At 45.0% G+C, this 18,032-nt stretch overlaps 1 protein-coding gene across 3 annotated transcripts in view; it reads right to left on the bottom strand.

Annotated features, from left to right (window-relative positions):
- Positions 1–16,260, bottom strand: part of LOC119654382 — a 406,510-nt gene extending 390,250 nt beyond the window's left edge. For 2 of the 3 annotated variants that reach the window (XM_038059750.1, XM_038059749.1), the window contains exon 1: positions 15,363–16,259. The gene's annotated coding sequence lies outside the window, so the exon portion shown is untranslated. Of the gene's footprint in view, positions 1–15,362 lie in introns of all 3 variants that reach the window. The other variant, XM_038059748.1, reaches the window with a different exon arrangement.
- Positions 16,261–18,032: the final 1,772 nt, after the last annotated feature.

Here is an 18,032-nt window from a genome sequence, read left to right as displayed (position 1 = left end):
GGTACACTAGGAGGCAATGTGGTCAGCATTGCGCTCGCCCGGGATTATTACCCTGATTTGATTCAGGTACTCATTCACAGCTGAGTCGACTGGTATCCGACGTCAAATCACGATACAAATTCCACTGCCACCAGTGAGATTTGACTCGCGACCTTCCGCACGACAGCCTTGCGCTCTAACCACTCAGCTATCCGGACACAGAATTATATTGCAACCCAGAAATTGTTCAACAACAAAATTGTTCGACTGCTTAATATTGGGATATAGCATACCAGAAACCTTGTCGGATCTCCCCACATGAATCTGGTTTTTGTCTACAAATGTTCGAGTATGAAGTGCATCCAATTCCATTGATCCTATGCCTGAACGGTTCTGACATTTTGACGGGAAGGGTTTCTATAGGCAAGTTCCCTTGAAGGGACGTGTGGATTCGTGTATATGTTATTAACGTAATCAACATAGGCCAGTAATTTGGAGAACTTCATAAAGAAGATACCCCTACTTTGTCCAATACCAGCTTAATTCCACCAGAATGCACCTCCCTGTCGTAGCGATATGCAGTAGTTAAATGCTGCCGACAATGATCAGGTTGTTTTGATTTAGTTTCATATATCTAACATGATCAGCCTAGTCAGGCTTTTCCCCGGTCAACAGTCAGGCCGTCTTGTTTACATCCAATTCATTATTTCACTCGGCCACAAGTTTATTTCTAGTGGAGAGTCGAGAGGCTCTTAAAGCACCGTCCAGTGTATCAAACTATCATTGTTTGTGTCGGCCTTTTGTGAATTGCCATTAGCTTCGATACTCAGGCTTCGATGCTCATGCCTCTTTCGCAATATTTTCACAATGGCTGAGTGAACTCCTGTCAATATAGGCAGACTCTATTCAAAAAAATTCTGCATCAAATGTGAAATTCCAGTAAAAGCGCAAAGTTGTACTGGTTCTACCAGTAAAGCCGTTGAACTTAGACGTAAAGGTCATGAAATGTCGCTCAATGTGCTATTTTTTTAAATCCTCCGATGTTTTCCTAAGACTCTAGGAAGAAACTTCCTCGATAGATGTACTCTCTTTAAACTTCCTACCGGTCTGTCACGCTGCACCCTCTGCTGGTATCACCTATCCCAAAACTGAGTAAGCACGCAGACATTTTTAGACCACCCTTCGCGGAAGTTAAACTTTATTTCCGCTCCCCGATTTTGAGGTTATATTGATGTAGTGTGTTATACCCTTCAGCTACAGAATCTAAACTCTTCTTATTGTCATAGTTTCACACGTAAGCTAAGTTTTCTACTATTTCTCCCTCCGTCTGCGCCAAGGCAACTGTGTTCATTACTCCCAATAAATTCATGCATATGTCATCGGTCCATAAAAGTTAAGGCATGCCTCGTCTTTCATCATAGCTGGACTTTTCCGGGAAAATTTTCCTCGTATTTGCATGCATCAAGCTGCAGCCAGCTCAAGAATGTCGCTGTTTGAAAGGAGCACGAACATCTTCGCGAACAGGAACATGATAACAGGATCATGATGTTGTACATTAACAGCTTTAACCCCAAAAAGAGATATTTTAAGGGGAAGGATCTGATAGACTATAGTAGGCACCTACATATGTATCTATAATTTACTAGACCACCAGCTGTTCTGTCTACACAATCTTAGAGAAAACTTCCCCCCTTTCTACTAAAAGGGAGGCAAAAAATCGGTTCATAAGGGATACATACATTCGTAGATGGCCACGTTACTATAGGCAACATGCCTACCAGAAAGACAAATCCACGGAGACAGCACATTATGAGCTCACATCTTCCACGCGCTGAAGTGGAGAAAAATCCCCATGCTGGTCGAAAGGAAGTCTATTTAGGTAGGAAGTCTTAGGGGCTGCCCACAGAGACGGGTTCTCTCTCCTCTGTTATGGCTTTTATAGATATAGATAGCTTGCTACGGCTTCTGGAAGACACAAAGGTCTTGCATAAGTTTTGCGGACGATCTAGCCGTAATAATTGTTGGCAAGTTTGCGGACACAGCATGTGGCCGCTTGAATATATTATTTCAGGCAGAGATATATCCCATTTCATCGGCTGCAGAAGAATATTTGCAACAAAAATGTCGGGGACGCAGCATTCGAATCTGTTCCGACAATCTGGCAGCGTTATCAACATTGAACAGAAACGACAGGTGCTGTTGAAGATTGAGTGACTAAACGAAACATTACCGATGTGTGTGCTCGTAATGAGGAATCAGACAGACTGGCTCGCCAAGGATGTGGAGCCACAATGGTGGGGACGAAAAAAGGATACAGTATGATAACTGGAAGCGCAACGGATCGTATGTGAAGCCGGGCAAATGAGGAACATCGATGACAAAGCCGAATTGCAACGCTCTAAGGTAATTGTCTGTATTCACCAGCGCCAACTGACTACCATTTAATTCGTTCGATGTAAAACGTACTCACTGGAACGCAAGCAGTTTCCTACTTGGAACCAAGAAAAGTGAACCTTGACAATGCAGCGACGTAAGGAATTACTGGTCAATTATAAAATACCGAGACCATGACCCAATCTAGAAAACAGATGCCAGATACACAATATTTCGCGGGTGTGAAAACTAGGACGTCACCTAAGGCTTCTGAAAAAATGTCTTTGAAAGGAAGTGTTAAGTAGAAACTTTGCAGCATTTCGCGAAAATAACGGATGACGCTTTCAACACCACAAAATTACGAAGGGTCTAATGTGCCAGGCACGTTAAACAAATGAATGAAGAGAGATACCCTCAAAACCTATTCAAGAGAAGAATCGGGAAGTTTAAAAAACAGTAGCAAAACGCCGACAGGGCTTTGTTATCTGGTATAAGGAAGTGACATATGGGTGCGGATTTTGGTGCAGGTGAACCCTGCTGGAAACCTATATGGATATGAAATGAGATTGCGCCAGAGAACATCTAAAGAGCACGTCCTTAAATCCTAAGAGACCACCACAAATGTAATTTTGACAAAAGAAAAATCTAGTTTCGCTGGGGAGCAGAATAGTCAATGTTGTCCAGTGTTCCAACAATTTGATTCGTAGGTAGGTAATGCCAAAATAGGAACTTAGGTACGGACTTGACAAACGCAATGAAGTTTTTGTATCTAGATCCGACACCAGAGTTCAATGTTAATCATATACACTGGAGTTTTAGGTGACTAATGAACAGAGCAAATGAGAGGCTAGGACCATCAACTGCTGTTACTTGTTATCTCCCCTTCTTTTTTAATGAGAGTATACTTCAGTTTGATTATAATCACGCTTAATGCTATGCGAATGATAAGATTACAGCAGCAGCATTCATAAATAGCTTGATTCGAACCTGGGGCAACGAGATCGGGAGGCTAAATTTCAACCAACTCAGCCATCGCACCATTGTGTGGATGAAATATCGTTTGGCAGTGTAACACGATGGCACTCACAATTTATCATAAGTCAACGTTGGGAATACCGAGGTACCAAGGGTAAGAATGATCGTGTCCCCGGTTGAAACATTCTGTACAAGAAAATAGGGCACCAGGGAGAAGTAGTATGTTGTGATTTTCATTGAGAACAGAAGTTTGTCCTTAGCCAAAGAACGAATGTCGCTCAATTGTTTTATTTTTTGATAATGCCCTCCAAGCCCGATCTCATGTTAATGAAATCAATTTTATTGAGGATAATTCAATAGAAGTTCTTAGTTGCCTTAGCCTTAATAGCTACTTTATAGGCTGAAATGCCTTTCGTGAGATCTGAGAGTAGTGGCGCAACGCAATGATTTCCAGTTAGATGTAGTTTAGGCATTTGATGAGACTATGCTGCAGCTACCTCATCATAACATTTGACGGCTACTCGCAGTAAGTCCCGGGGGGAAGGAACCTTCATCTCGGAGCCTACACTCGACCCTAGCCTACAATCGTGAGACTGAAACTCAACTGAATCAGTCACCACGTCGTCGTTTTCGTAATGATTTCTGGGATTATTTTTGAAATAATTAAATATTTTTGGAGTAGATTTTAGGAACTGACGATGTAGAAGGAAGTCATGAACGTTGAAGTGAATTCAACCCCGAATTCACATAGAAGTTACTACAGAACATAAATAGGAAAACATAATTTGCCTAGATTTTTTTCTACATCTTTTTATCCTCAAATTGTATACGTATGCCTAGACTCATCACTTTTTATAAACTTAATAAACTCAATTTCTCCACCCAACCCCCGCAGGCACGGCATCAATCTAAATAAAAATTCACATCATTGCATTCTGTTGCCATTTAGTGATGAATACCTTCCTAAATCGAGTCCCCTTCAGGGTCGTCTGTGAATCCCACCACCCCTCGGGCGACTTACATAACATTTCACTACGCCTCAATTTCTCGCTGTCCCCTAACGTAATTTGTAATCGGGCGGAGTTCAATAAAGATTCTACTCCATATGCAAACGCCAACTGTGAACCAAATGGAATTGTTGAGAACATGCGCCCGACCCTCCCTGCTTTTCCAGTGCATCCACGATTCCAGTTCATAACACAACGTACAGTCATTTATCATTTCGCAACAGCCATAATATCAACAATTTTCTCATTTTCTTTCTGAATCTAAAATCTTTTCCGAGTGCAATTCATCGCGAAACTACGCGGTTTCGTCGCCATATCAGGCAATCAATGCCGAATAACATTAGGCCGCGACCTATGGGATTAATCAACGTTTTTTTCCCTCTGGGTATTTATTCGGAGCTAAAATCACAATTTTTTTCGCACCTGGAAGTCAAGCAATTAGATCTTGAAGATTTCGGCGGTATCTGGCAGATATTGTGTAAGCTTCTCGCAGTTGGCGTGAAAGAAATTATGGAAACATCGGGGGAGTTGTGAGGTCATATACAAGATTTTACTGACGGTTATATGATTTGATAGTACCCGGGGTTATTTATGGACAATGCAATAAGAGTCTGTGGCAAGAGGCTTTTGAGGGGAGCAAAAAATAGACACCGACACTGGAAGCTGTGCCTTATGCCCAGGCAGGAAAATGGAGTCAATTGCTAAGTGTTACGTCAAGTAATTACCTTTAGATGATTTTCCGCATAATAAAGGAGGTCATTTTGACATCACTCCTCACCAGAAAGCTTGACAGCAACTTATCTACCTATTCATTGTCCGAAGTGCGAATGTGAACACAGGAAAGCACTTTTGCATTCCGTCGTTACTACGCTAATTACTACCAATTTACGAAGAACCAGTCGACCTTATGTACAAGGTGACAACGCAATTTTTACTCAAATACGAGGGAAATTACTGATGACAATTCAAATTGGCTAATCAAGTGATTTAGAGGACCTAATCACTGGAGCATTTTGTTTAGATTTAAGACGACTGAAGAGTCAGGCATGTGGTAAGAGTGCTTTACTAAGATCCTAATTAAAGTATTTACTGTAGACGTTGGGAGTACAGGTTGGCTCCAGGGGTAGCATTCCGAATACCCTTCCATATTGCATTCCCAGAAGGCGATAGTTGACACTATAACGCCAGCCAGGCTCTGGGGCTACAGCACTTATTAGCGGGAATGGTCCTACTAGATTAAACGATCTCTGATTTTGGCTTTAACTGCTCTCGGTCAATTCCTAGCACACTTTTAGGAAGCATATCCGATCGATGAACATCACAAATATAAGTTACTATGGGCTACCAGGTTATTTAGTGGTATTCATGGGACAATACTTGCGACTTCAAATTGAAGTAGGGCGACCTCAACCCAGGTCCTCCATAGACTTCAGTAGTTCGCAGTGCTCACCCTCCATTCAGTAGATTACAAGGTTTTAGACGATACGGAGGACATTTGTCTGAAACGTCCATGGCAGTTATTATATGTCGAAGATACTCAGATAATGAAGTAGTTTGAAATAGACAGGCATTCGTCACGTAATGAGGTTCCCGTGGTGTTAGACAAAACCGTCAATTAAGGCATTTTTACCTGTATGTCGTTAGTTCTCTCGACGTCTATACTAATCTAGCAAGCGTATTCGCCTTTTCTCCAAATCGGAAAAAAATCAGCGTATAGTCTGCGACATCAGTGTAGTTCTTCCATCGGTACATTGCCTTACTAGGCCTTTGTTTCTTCTCTTTTGCTCGGTTGCATCGGTTGCTAAAGAAAATTACTTCCCGTCGACGCGGAAATAAGGCCACAGACAGCCTGGCAGGTTTGACGAATCTGATGGAAATGTTGGGTTCCATGATGGATTTGACCATAGCAGACACAACGACATCCTTGACCTGACTACAAACGGTTGAACTTTTTATTTCTCTTGCTTCTCTTCTTGATGATAGCACATAACTATCCCGAAGCGAACTAGGAATCTGAAAATGAAGATCTATGACAAGCTAAGCTCGAAAGTATCCCTGCAATAAGTTTGCTAAAAAATATCGAATACCGTCATTATGTCTGTTGCAGGAATGCTGACAAAGGTTAGTGAAACCAGACACATATGAGACTTGTACATAGTTACTTTGGTAAATCCTTATTAATGTTTTCGTTGCCCATGTGGCCCCAAGGAAGTCTGCATAATTAGACAACGACAAATCACCTGAAGTAGCTACGAACTCTCACCAGATGTTATCTGGGAACCAGGGTGGCTCTCAGAGAGCTTATGTTCGTAGAGAATTCCTGGAAAATGTGCTCTCGGTTCGCATTATTGACGATTCACCTCCTTGTGGGAGTTTCATAGAAACTAGGCAGAGAGAGCTCCTTATAGGCTCAAATGTGGACTTCCGCAGTACTACTCGGATGTAGTTACCCCCATTTGCGACAGAGGTGTTAGGTAGGCTTTGCATCCACTGGTATAAATGCTGTCTGCGCTCAATATAAATCAATAACGTTGTGCTATACATGGCGAGGCTCTGATTTTGGTCTCCAAATCAATCAAATCCCCAAATTGTGGTCGAAGAGAACCGAATGCCTACACGACAGGAACTCAGGTTAAACCCCCAAGACCTTCATCAAATCGCCCTCAGTGGTATCAGACCTTCCGATGATACTTCGCAGACAGATGCTACTTCCATATAACAGCATAGAAAGAACACTCGCACAGAACAGTCTCAATTTGATCTTAATTTTGAGATAATTGCATTTCCAATAAGGCAGTGAAAGTGGATTTAGAGCTGTTAATGCGTTGAGTGACATCCAGTTTGGTACTACTGTTGACAGAAATAACGCTTCTTAGATTTATAAACCGAGCGACGCCCTCGATGCCCTGCCTATAAATGCAAATAAGGAGATTGTGATGACTTGTTCCAACTGAAACCAGTTGCTAGTGTTTATCTCCAGTCCAACTCTATTTGCCTCTTTTTCCAAATCGACAGTCATTTGGGCAAAGTCCATGACCCAGTCATAAAGCAAAGAGAGGTGATCAGCGTACTGGAGGTTTTTGAAGAAGGATGTCATAGTCCTTTGAACTCCTCCATGTTCTTAGGACAAGGCAGTATGAAGACACTAAGAAATAATAGCGGTGACAAGTTGGAACCCTAGTTGGCTCTGTTTTAGACCTCAAATTCATCTAATATCCTCAATGCAGCACGTGATATTTTGCGTCATCATACGTGGTTCTGAAAATATCTACTAGTTTCTTCGGAATGCCCTCCCCTCCCTTTTGCAGAAAACGCCAGATACACTCCTTGTTCACGATGTTGGAAGCTGTCTCGAAATTGACAGAGACAAGGTGAAGCAAAGATCAAACACCGTGCACTATTCCAAAATGATTCACATGATGTGGTCAATGCACGAAGATGTCAAGAGGAAACTAGACTGCTCTCTGTCGATTAAGCTTGGATGAAGAGTCGACCAATGTTGTCCAGGACCACCGAAAGATTTGCAACCACATGAGAGTTCATTCGTAATGCGGTATACGATCCTGAAATCATTGCTGTCTGCGGCACCTTCCCTGACCAGTGAAATAACGAATTCCCTTTTGTCACAGCACACAATACGCTGGACTTTCCGGGATTTCGCACGGTATCGGTTATAGAGCGCATCACGCCCGCAACCACTCGCAGCAGTCAAAAGAACATTGAACCCACTCTGTTAATCCGATTTTGTTTCGCCCCGTTTCCACGACTCCATAGTCAACCAGGTCATATAGCGGCTGTGTGAGATGTGGCCAATGACGTAAGTAGCGCCCGAAAAAAAGCATTTTTGATGGCAGCCCATCGATATTCTCAGGCGAGTTATTCAGTGTATCAATCTGGCGTCCGATCAGCGACATAGCTATTCCACAGTTGACTAACAGTTGGGTCATACAATTGATCGACGTTAAACTTCATGGGTCGCAGTTCTCTAACCCTGTGGGAAACACCGGACACAAAACGCAAGCGAACGCAGATGGCTAACACATGATGATCCCTTTCGAGGGCGATGTCAGCGCCTTCTTGTTACGTACATCTAGAAGGCAACCTCTACTCTGAAACTACTCCTGATCGCAAAGTGGTTAATCTAATTCCACATACGGTGTCGATCAGATGAAACCCAATAGTATAGCTGGCTCCGTGCTCGAACAATGTACCATCAATAACGAGGCAGTGGAAAGTACACAAATCCACAAACTTCCCACCATTGTCGTTACGGTCGCCAACACCCTGTTTCCCCATCCGGGTATGCAATTGCCAGAGCACACCTTGGCATTGAGATCACCCATTTTAGGAAGCCTCTCCTGAACTGTCTGTAATTGTTCGTAGAAAGCATCCTTTTCCACTATATCGGAAGTCTCCGTTAGTGTGATCTTCCTTGCTCTAGACCGGAATCTTATAGCCAGAAGTCTATCAGAAACCGGCTCCCAGATCAAGAGAGCGCGCCTTGCGGTAGCCACTTACCAAAGAACAGATATTTTAAGGGATTGGCGACAAGCAAGCCACAGGTTTTGATGCTGCCAATGAGCCAACACTGTACAGGAGTGGATGACGTGAGGAATATTGACTACATTGATAGAAACCAAAATTTGATAATTACCGCTTCTTAGGTATTATAGCAAATACCCTGCAGATACAGAGGTTTATAAAATGGAGAGAACTAGATTTTGATATTGATGGAGAGGAAGACGAAAGCAATCGCGATCCCCAATCACAGATAGGGAACACGAGCAAGATGGGTGTCCTTGAACATACGGTTATTTTGAAGCCGGTTATCAAACGCTAGTATTGTTGGCTGACACTAAACTACACCTAAACGGGGTTTAAAATTGCCAAAAACTGCCCACTTATAATGATGGGGCTTGCAATATCGGTGATACGAGGTACATCCGCAGATTCTCCATAGCTAGAGTGATGTAATCTATACTAGGAAAGCAGCTTCAAACACTCAGGCTTTTGTTAGACCCATTGTACTATCCTTGGAGATCGCCTATTCAACGACCTGTCATGTACGGCGTTCACAGGCTTTCTCGAATCTGAGAACTTTCTCCAAAGGCAGGGAATGCGCGGCAATTCATGGAGGAAAACCTTCTCCAAAGGCAGGGAATGCGCGGCAATTCATGGAAGAAAACCTTAGTAAGATATCTTCGTCTGAGATCCGCTGTATATGAAGTGCATGGCTATTTCGTCCCGCCCACCCAGATTAGCTGCATATAGCCGAGAACATTGCTCCAATTTTTCCCATGTGATAGTTTAAGAAGCGGTGCTTTGCTTAAAGCCCTACTAAGGCTTTCATGTCTTAAGGGACAACAAAAATGCTTTTCCAGCGACAGCGGTGAAGGAATCACAAAAATGTTCGTCTGTCGACAGAAGCTCCAAATTTTCTCCATTTCGCTGCGATAATCCTTGCAATTTTGCTCTTCAGAGAGAACTTGACAGTGAATGGTTGGGCGCCAAAAACTAGTTCTGGCCTCACTATTGAGGATCTAGAACCTTGGCGAGACATTCTGTCAGCTTCTTCCTGTCCAACCTGTCTTGCCTAAATTTCAAAGTGAAGTGGATGGAGGTGAATCCATGCCCATTACAAAATAAATGCACCTGTGATCCGAGAGCGTAGTATCGTTTGATACTTTTCACTCTTTGACAAAAGCCGCAACGTCTGGGGATGCCACCATGAAGAAAGTGGGTTCACTTTAGCTTCAAATTGAAGAGCTTTGAACTCAGAGCTGAAGGCATACCAATTCTGACGAACGAAGTGACCAAGATCTAACGCGATTGTCCGGAGGTAACCAATGTCCGGGTTGATATCACCCCTGCGAACTCCCGGCGCCAGCATGATTCGCATCCTACAACCGCTCAATAGTTGCTAGCAGTTCGCTGCGGAAACAAAAGCAGATCTGGTGCTGATCAGTGAACAGTACCGAAACAAGGACCCAACCTAATGGCACTCCAATATGTTAGGTATCGCTGTCATCTGGGTTCGGGACGGCACTAACCTTAGGATTCTTGGCCAAGACCAAGAGGACAGCTTTGTCTGAATTCGGTGTTTAGGGGGAACGTTTCTCAGTGTCTATCTAACACCGAATGAGATAATCCCGGACTTTCGACGCAGGCTTCATGCTCTGGAGGGAAGCTATCTTGGGCACAGAGGGACGGATCCTGGTCGGGAGTGACTTCAACGTCAGGGCCAAACCAAGACTCCAGACGGAATTGAATTTTCAAAATAGCGGCGAAAACAAGATTTGTAGTTTTAAATTTCGGATCCACCCCAATGTTCCGGCGCCCAGCCTGCGAGGGAAGCAGTCCCGTCGTCGCTGGTGGACGGGTGGCGTGTTCTGGAATCTTCTATCTTGCCTTAAAAGTGTTTGTCACAAACTCTCGGTGTGTGCTAGCCTGGCGCTCTTTTTGTGCCGAAGGTGAACACCGCAAAGTTTGTCGAAACTCCTGGAAAATGTGGAACCACGCTGGAGAATAATCCTGGGGATGGTGGCGCTGCAGTTGACAATGTCGTAAATTCAGTAGTCAACTTGATATCGACGGTCTGCGGAGCTTCGATATCCAGGAAGGTATCGCGACGTGACAAGACTTTTAGTATTGGTGGACGGCGGAAATAGCAAAGCTCCGGAAGGAGTGTCACAACCTCTGCCGCTTGACACAACGGCCGGGGGGAGGCATGTACCATAATGACAGTTTAGAGATCAGCCGAAAGGAGACACTACAGCACAACAAACAGAAGCAAAGCCTACTGCTGGCAGGATCTGGTCGACGAAGTGAACGGGAGCTCGTGGGGATTCGGTAACAAACTGGTAACCCAAAAAATCGGGGCTCTGCGGAAGCACTGTTCACTTAAGGCCCAACAGATGGACGCGCGTTCGAATGACTCAAGTGGTTAGAGCACTGGGCTGTCGTAGCGAAAGGTCGTGGTCCAAATCTTACTGGCGGCAGAGGGATTTGTTACCGTGACTGGATGTCGAATATCAGCCGACTCAGCTGTGAATGAGCACTTGAGTCAAATCAGGGTAATAACCGCAGACGAGCGCAATGCTAACCACATTGCCTCCTATAGTGTATTATAGTGTATCGTGACGGTCTTCAAGGCCCTGATCTAATATGGATTGTTACTCCAACCATTATTATGAAATGGCCCGCATTGTACGGGAACTATTCCCTGCGCACCCCGTACAGGATGGTGACAGCGGTGCGTAGAGCGCCAAGAACTGCCCACTTTGCTCTACAAAAGCATTGGAAGAGGCCGTTCTCTTTATGGAAAACAAGAAGGCGCCAAAACCTGATGGTATCCCATAGAGGTATACAAACTAGTGTTCCAACATCACCAGAACTACAGCTCGGCGCATTCAACCCTTTCCTGAAAGAGGACATTTTCTCTTCTCGTTGAAAGGTGCTAAGGCTTGGGCTGATCAGCAAAGGGAAAGGCGATCCTGAGTTTACGTTTTCATAGCGTCCACCTTGTATGCTTGTTTCTCACTGCCGTGAATGATCCCGAAAAGCTCATCAGAAGTAGACTCTCTCAAGGGATACGTGCTGCTGCTGCTTTTTCCCACGACAGCTCGGTTTTAGAGTAGGGAGATCCACAGCTCATGCTGTCATACAATTCGTGGATTCCGTTCGTCGAATGGAACCACACAGCCGCTGAGCTCAGCGGGCGGTGCTCCTCGTACCGCTTGACATCGGAAACGCCTTTAATTCCGAGAGGCATCCTAGGCACCCTAGCCAGTACTTTCCACATGCCGAACCATATCTTCTGTTGAGAGATTATCTGAGGAACCATTCCCTGCTATATGAAACGCTAGAGAGTCAGAGGAGGATGGAGGTCACGTCCGGGATAGCGCAGGGATCCATCCTAGTGCCGGACTTCTGGAACGCTTCCTATGATAATCTACTTAAACTCGACATGCCAGAAGAATCGATGAGAGATACTTGATATGACGAGTAAGCGAATGGATTCAATCTTCCACTGGAAAAACCCGAAGTTGTCATCCTGAATAAAAAGAGAATTCCGATCCTACATCCCATATAGATCGGCGAGTCGACAATCGAGTCAAAACCAACAAGCTTTTTTGAGTAAATCAGAGCAATAGCAAAGAAGGCTGCAGCAGGAGGCCTGTCCTACTCTACGGCGCAGGAGGTATATCGTAAGGAGCTTTATAGGTGGTATCTATGTACCGCACCCACTCTGAACCGCTGTGATGGTGATCGCGAGAGAGATTCTTGTTCCTTCGTTTCTTCCCGCCTTTTTGCTAAGGAGCGTAAAGCCATATACAAGCGCAAGGAAGAAGAAACAAGGGAAGTGGTTGCTCGTGAATAACCGCAACGCACCCTAGATGGGTGGCGATTCCCTTGGCAAAATGGATGGACTGCATGGCTCATTGGCAACTAAGTTGCGTGGCTAAATCGAAAGCATGGTGTGATTGACTATTTCCTTACCCAGTTCTTAAGTGGGTGTGGAGATCGCCTGATTGCGTATTTTGCAAAAAAGTTGTGGACGACACCCATCACACCTTCTTTTCTTGTGGAAGGTGGAATGGGATTCCTCACCAGCTCTATTCGAACACAGGGGATCTCTCTTCAGACAATCCTGTCGAGGAGATGTTGAGGAGCGCTACGCGGTGTAGCCGTATTGCGCATTACGTTCGAATTCGACTCGTTGCATAGAAGAAAGGGCTCTGCCGGTGAAAAGGCCGAATGGCAGGATTTCCTTGAACTAGCAGTTCCCTTCTTCTTCTCCCCTCCCATTGGTGAAACGAATTCACAACGAAGGTTCAGGGCTAAATCGAAGTAATATGATAAACGGTTCCATGCCAGCTCTCTGAAAAAAGGGAGGTGTTTAATTGGTAGTCCCTCCCCCCAAAAAAAAAGAACAAAAAAATTATGCCATGAGTTTACTGAGCCTTTAGACATGCCAATGGTATTTACAGTAAGGGTAGACAACAAAGGATGTGGTTCTGATCAAATGGACAAAATATAGCTTTGTGTTTTCCGGGCCTCCTGGGTACGACAAGGGATTTTAAGGACCATCCGTTTTAAGGTGCGAAAGATCTCAATTTTCCATCTATCGCACTAGGGTTTCTAAAGTCCATTATGGTTACACATAGTTTACATAATATCGGTGCATGCAGAATCTGCTTACCAACTGTTTCTTTCTCTGTTTTATTGGCGTTACACTGTAAATAAAATCTGGAAACTATAAGGACAAGTATACATCACACTCATGCGTTTTTTGAGTCTTTTTCATGGTCTCAGTCTCGCGTAGGTCCAGTCAAGATCGCAGGGATTTCCCCGCACTATATTTTCCTCTGGGTTATCTGGGAGGATAATAATGGACAGCCCAGGCTTGACAGCAGAGATAGGTACAAAAACCGAAAGCGCAAAGAGAGCAAGGCGATTTCCCTATCCGGAGTCCTACTAGCAGAAAAGATTGATAGGTTGCCTCCCAAATGTGTTCATCAGTAGCTTTTCTTTGCGTCGACATAGCGGCGTTAGACCGATTCCAAGAGAAGTTGGTCAACTCAAATTTCTGGATCACATCCATGGTACAGGTGACATCCAACAAAACTGTTCCGGCGACTCCAACTACTCAAGGGTCACCTTGCTAATGGATCGCATGATGCAGGCAATGACTGTCTTGAACATCAAGTTCTTGGGACAGATAGTTCATACTTCCTGTTCCAAGTGGAAAACATGGCACTGGCTATCTCAAATGAAAACTTCGGTCAGGTTTCGTACCCCCGCTTTTTCGTCGTCATCAGAGCGCCAATTGATATTGGCAATCTTACCGGTGAATGAGGCAATAGGATTGAAGGTCTTAGAGATCAGCCTTACGAGACCGTTTCAAAGACACGAAACCTAATTCAACAGCGAATGCAACAATCACAGATCTTTGAGGAACTTCTCTAAGGCGGTCAGATTTTACAGAAAGGCCTGCGTGTTCTATCTCAAGGTCGGAACTGGTCGAGATGTTCCGACGGAGGCTTCTTACATCCACGCAAGAGGAATTGAAGAGTCAAAAGGGCCTTTCAACATTTCTGAGCCTGATCAGGACAGAAGATAGCCTGGTCAAGACACTTGAGTTGAGCTGCACAGACCAGTTTAGTCAATTTTTTTTTGATTTTAGGAAGGTTTTGGTCTCGCGACTGACGATAGTCAGTCCTAGTGGCTATCTTGGATATTCTCAGATAACAGCGATCATGACAGTTCCTTTCTTATCCCCATGAAGTTATGAATTCCCAGAAGACTCATGAAGTTATGGATCTGAAGCTGAAAAAAGGAAATATCCTAAATAAGGATCTGCCGAAAGCTCACGTTTACCGAATGAGCCCTTCGTCTCCAATGAACTACAGAACAATTCATCCCCGTTTTAATTGGGAATATCAGTTGATAGCCCATAAAATAGGAAAATGCAGACGATGCCGTCAGCACTGCAAAGAGTAATCGTAAAACCTATAACAAATCTATTGTGATAGTTCCAGTCGTCCCAGTTCAGAGCCGAATAATTACCCCATAAACCTCTAATTCGAGCTTGTTTACAATCAAAAACCATCCACCTGAACGGACGGCATGTAAGCATGCATCCATGTGGGTCCTCTTTCCAAATATCACCTACGACATTGTGTAATGAACATGCATCGATGCATGCGACAATTTCATTGGCTTCCGACATACTCGTAACACTACAATTGCTCACAATCAGGAAGCAAAACAGTACCCACGCGAAACTAGAACAATTAGAGGGTGGTGGACACTTGGAAGGGTGGACGAGTGAACATCACCCTTCCTGCACCTATTAAACGCCCAGTTGACTGCTCTGCCACCGTTCGATTTGCGTCAAGAACTCAACGGGCGAGCAGCCAACCGGGCCAATTAGGCCTAATGAAAGATAAGCAACGAAGTCTGTGCAAGGCCATCAGCAGGGCGGGGGTGGGAGAGCGATGGTAAGGAGTGTACTCGTATACCTACTTGGGCTGATATCCAAGTTCGACTGGAGATAATCCTTATCGGCAGCACGGTTCGATCGATACGCCAAGCGCTGGAACCCTAGCAGGCGGTTAGTATGTAATCCAATCAGCTAAAGGGAGCGATGCACCACGGACACTTTTCGGGGGGTGGCTTTGCGGGCCTCACGCACTAATTGCTTCGCACCAAAACCTATTCACCTTGGGATCTGCACTATTTCTTATAATTAGAACCAGCTCAGCACAGTTTGCACTTCTCGTAGTAGCGGCCCCGAAGCGGATCAATCACATGAGCACATAACGCCGGCGAGCACCTACTGCCACTGTTCGCGGCCGCAACATTCTCACTTTCTCACCTCACGGATGCCCGTTGGAATCCCGCGAGCTCGGGTCGCTTCTTATCAGTGGCGAAGTGATCTGATAAGATTTCGGGCACTAAAGTGGCTCCTCCGCTCTGCTTCCTTCTGAAGTGGCTCCGCACCCGGTGTTAGGCACGCAGCCGACTGCGAGCACTCCCCTAATTCAATTAGCGACCAGCGTCCGACTTGAACGTTCACTTTGATAACCCGCAATAGAGTCACCGCCACAAATCAGATGCAATCAAAAGATACAGACGCAAAGGTGCGGGTGGTGGGCGTCTGTGCAGCTCCAACTCACTTGAACAGGACAGCGTGCACTGTGGCCACTGTCCACCCACGACTTGGACCGGGGTTGCGATACCGGTGCAATGTCTTCTGTGGCGAGTGTCCCGAGGACGACGCGTAGTCGACACTTTCGTCGAGAGCAAAACAAAAATCCGGCAACAACCCTCCTTCTGATGGCGACCGGTGCAAGTCGGCGACTAACGAGTGCCGCATTCACTTCACATCAGCAGACGTGGCTCCGTGCCCGACCATTACTGGAGGCTGCCCCGGGCATCCAATTGCGGCCTCCACTGTACGCCATGGGGCACAGGCAGTGGTTGATGGTGTTGTTAGTGCCGCTAGCGATGGCGGCAAGCTTCAAGCCGCGATTCCAGCGAGAGACGGCCTCAAGGTCTTGTTTTCCTAAGCGATTAGAAAATCTCACGTAATTTCTCCATACGAGAGGTGAGTAGAGTCGAGAACACACATGTGTGGAGACGGATTCTAATGCTGAGGGTGAAAGATACTTTTGCGAAAAAATCAGATAAAAGTATCTTTTAAGTGAATTTGGAGTTGTAAATGGCAGGTTTGTTGCAATTGATTACAGATACAATTTTAGAGTTTTCAGGAACAGAAAGTACATTGAACAAGGATCTCTGTGTTATTGGAGTTCAAAAAAATTAAAGCTTGAAAATGAGAAATTAAGGGGGAAACCTGAAGCTAAGCGGTAATCAAAGCAACCCAAGCTATGATCTCTGCCGAGATCAATACCCTTTAAACTAAGGCCATAGATGTATCTAACTTAGAGCAACAACATAACTCCTGAAGTCACCAGAGAAAGATAAGAGCAATCCTCGGTTGCACCGGGCCATATTTCTTCTCCCGGCCTTTGGGAAGGAAAGATTATGGTCCAGCGACTGGAGGTCAAAACACCTTTTTTGGTGTCGGTTAGGCAGTACAGCTTCCGAACTGATAGATCCACCGACGATGCCTTAATGTATGTCTAAAACTTTGTTGTCCGCTGTGCTAACAAGCACGTCCTTGGAATCTACGTAGATTTCAAAGGCGCATTTGATTACCTAAGTTGGTCGTCTGTATTGTCAAAACTTTGTGAGTCTGGCTGCCAGGAAGTAGTTCTGTGGAGGAGCTACTTTCATGGTGGAAAAACATTCGTCCAAGGTTTTAATGAACGTGTGTGCGTTAATGTCGAACTCAGGACGAGGTAAGAGGTGTGATTTTGGGATGACGATGCAGGACAGAAAACTGTCCTACGCCTGGCAGAGGGTGGTTGTTAGCGTCTTTTCCTGCGTGTCGTACGGTTTCCAGCGACGCTATGCAGGTATTGCTGGGTGTTTCTCCTTTTCATCGAAAGGTAGTTCGGCAAACCACGGCCTACAGAATTAGAAGGATGGACCTTTACTGCGAACGGATCTAGTTTCTGGTGATCAGGTGGTGAAGGGTCTAGGACCGCTTGCACTCAAAAGGTTTTTAGATGAGAGTGTTATATCTAAGTGGAAAATTAGATAGCCCTGTGTGGAGTTGCCAAATCTGCCATCAGGCGCATCCTTTCGTTCGGATAAGAGAACGCTCCGCGGATGTGTTATGGGCATGTAAGCATCAGATGTGCGCTCATGACCATGTTTATGGGCAGGCCGGGTAGGTGGGAGTAGACCCACACTCGTGGATATAAATTGGCTATGGGAACGATAACTAAACATTAAACCAAATGTGGAGAACGTAAAAGGAAGTTTTTTTTTGAGTTCAGGGCCTCGGAATCCCAGTACCAATAGTTTTTGGGAGTGGGCAAATGATATCTAGCGACTGCAGTGCCCCAGTAGAGGCAAACTTGGCTGCTTTGGCATATTGGTCCTTTGAGCGCTTTGATCCCTCACGTGTCATTTGTACAAAATTAACATGTCTACACCGATGCGTTGGCCCGCACCGGATCTAAAAATGAGACGACTAATGAAGGAATTCGTGATGGCCTAACGAAGTTAACCAGAACGCGAGGTAAACCAGGATTTAAAAAAAAAAGACGGCTTGACCGCGCG

This window comes from Hermetia illucens, chromosome 4 (genome assembly GCF_905115235.1).
Source record: "Hermetia illucens chromosome 4, iHerIll2.2.curated.20191125, whole genome shotgun sequence".
Taxonomy (NCBI): Eukaryota; Metazoa; Arthropoda; class Insecta; order Diptera; family Stratiomyidae; genus Hermetia; species Hermetia illucens.
This window is presented reverse-complemented; position numbering and strand designations above follow the sequence as displayed.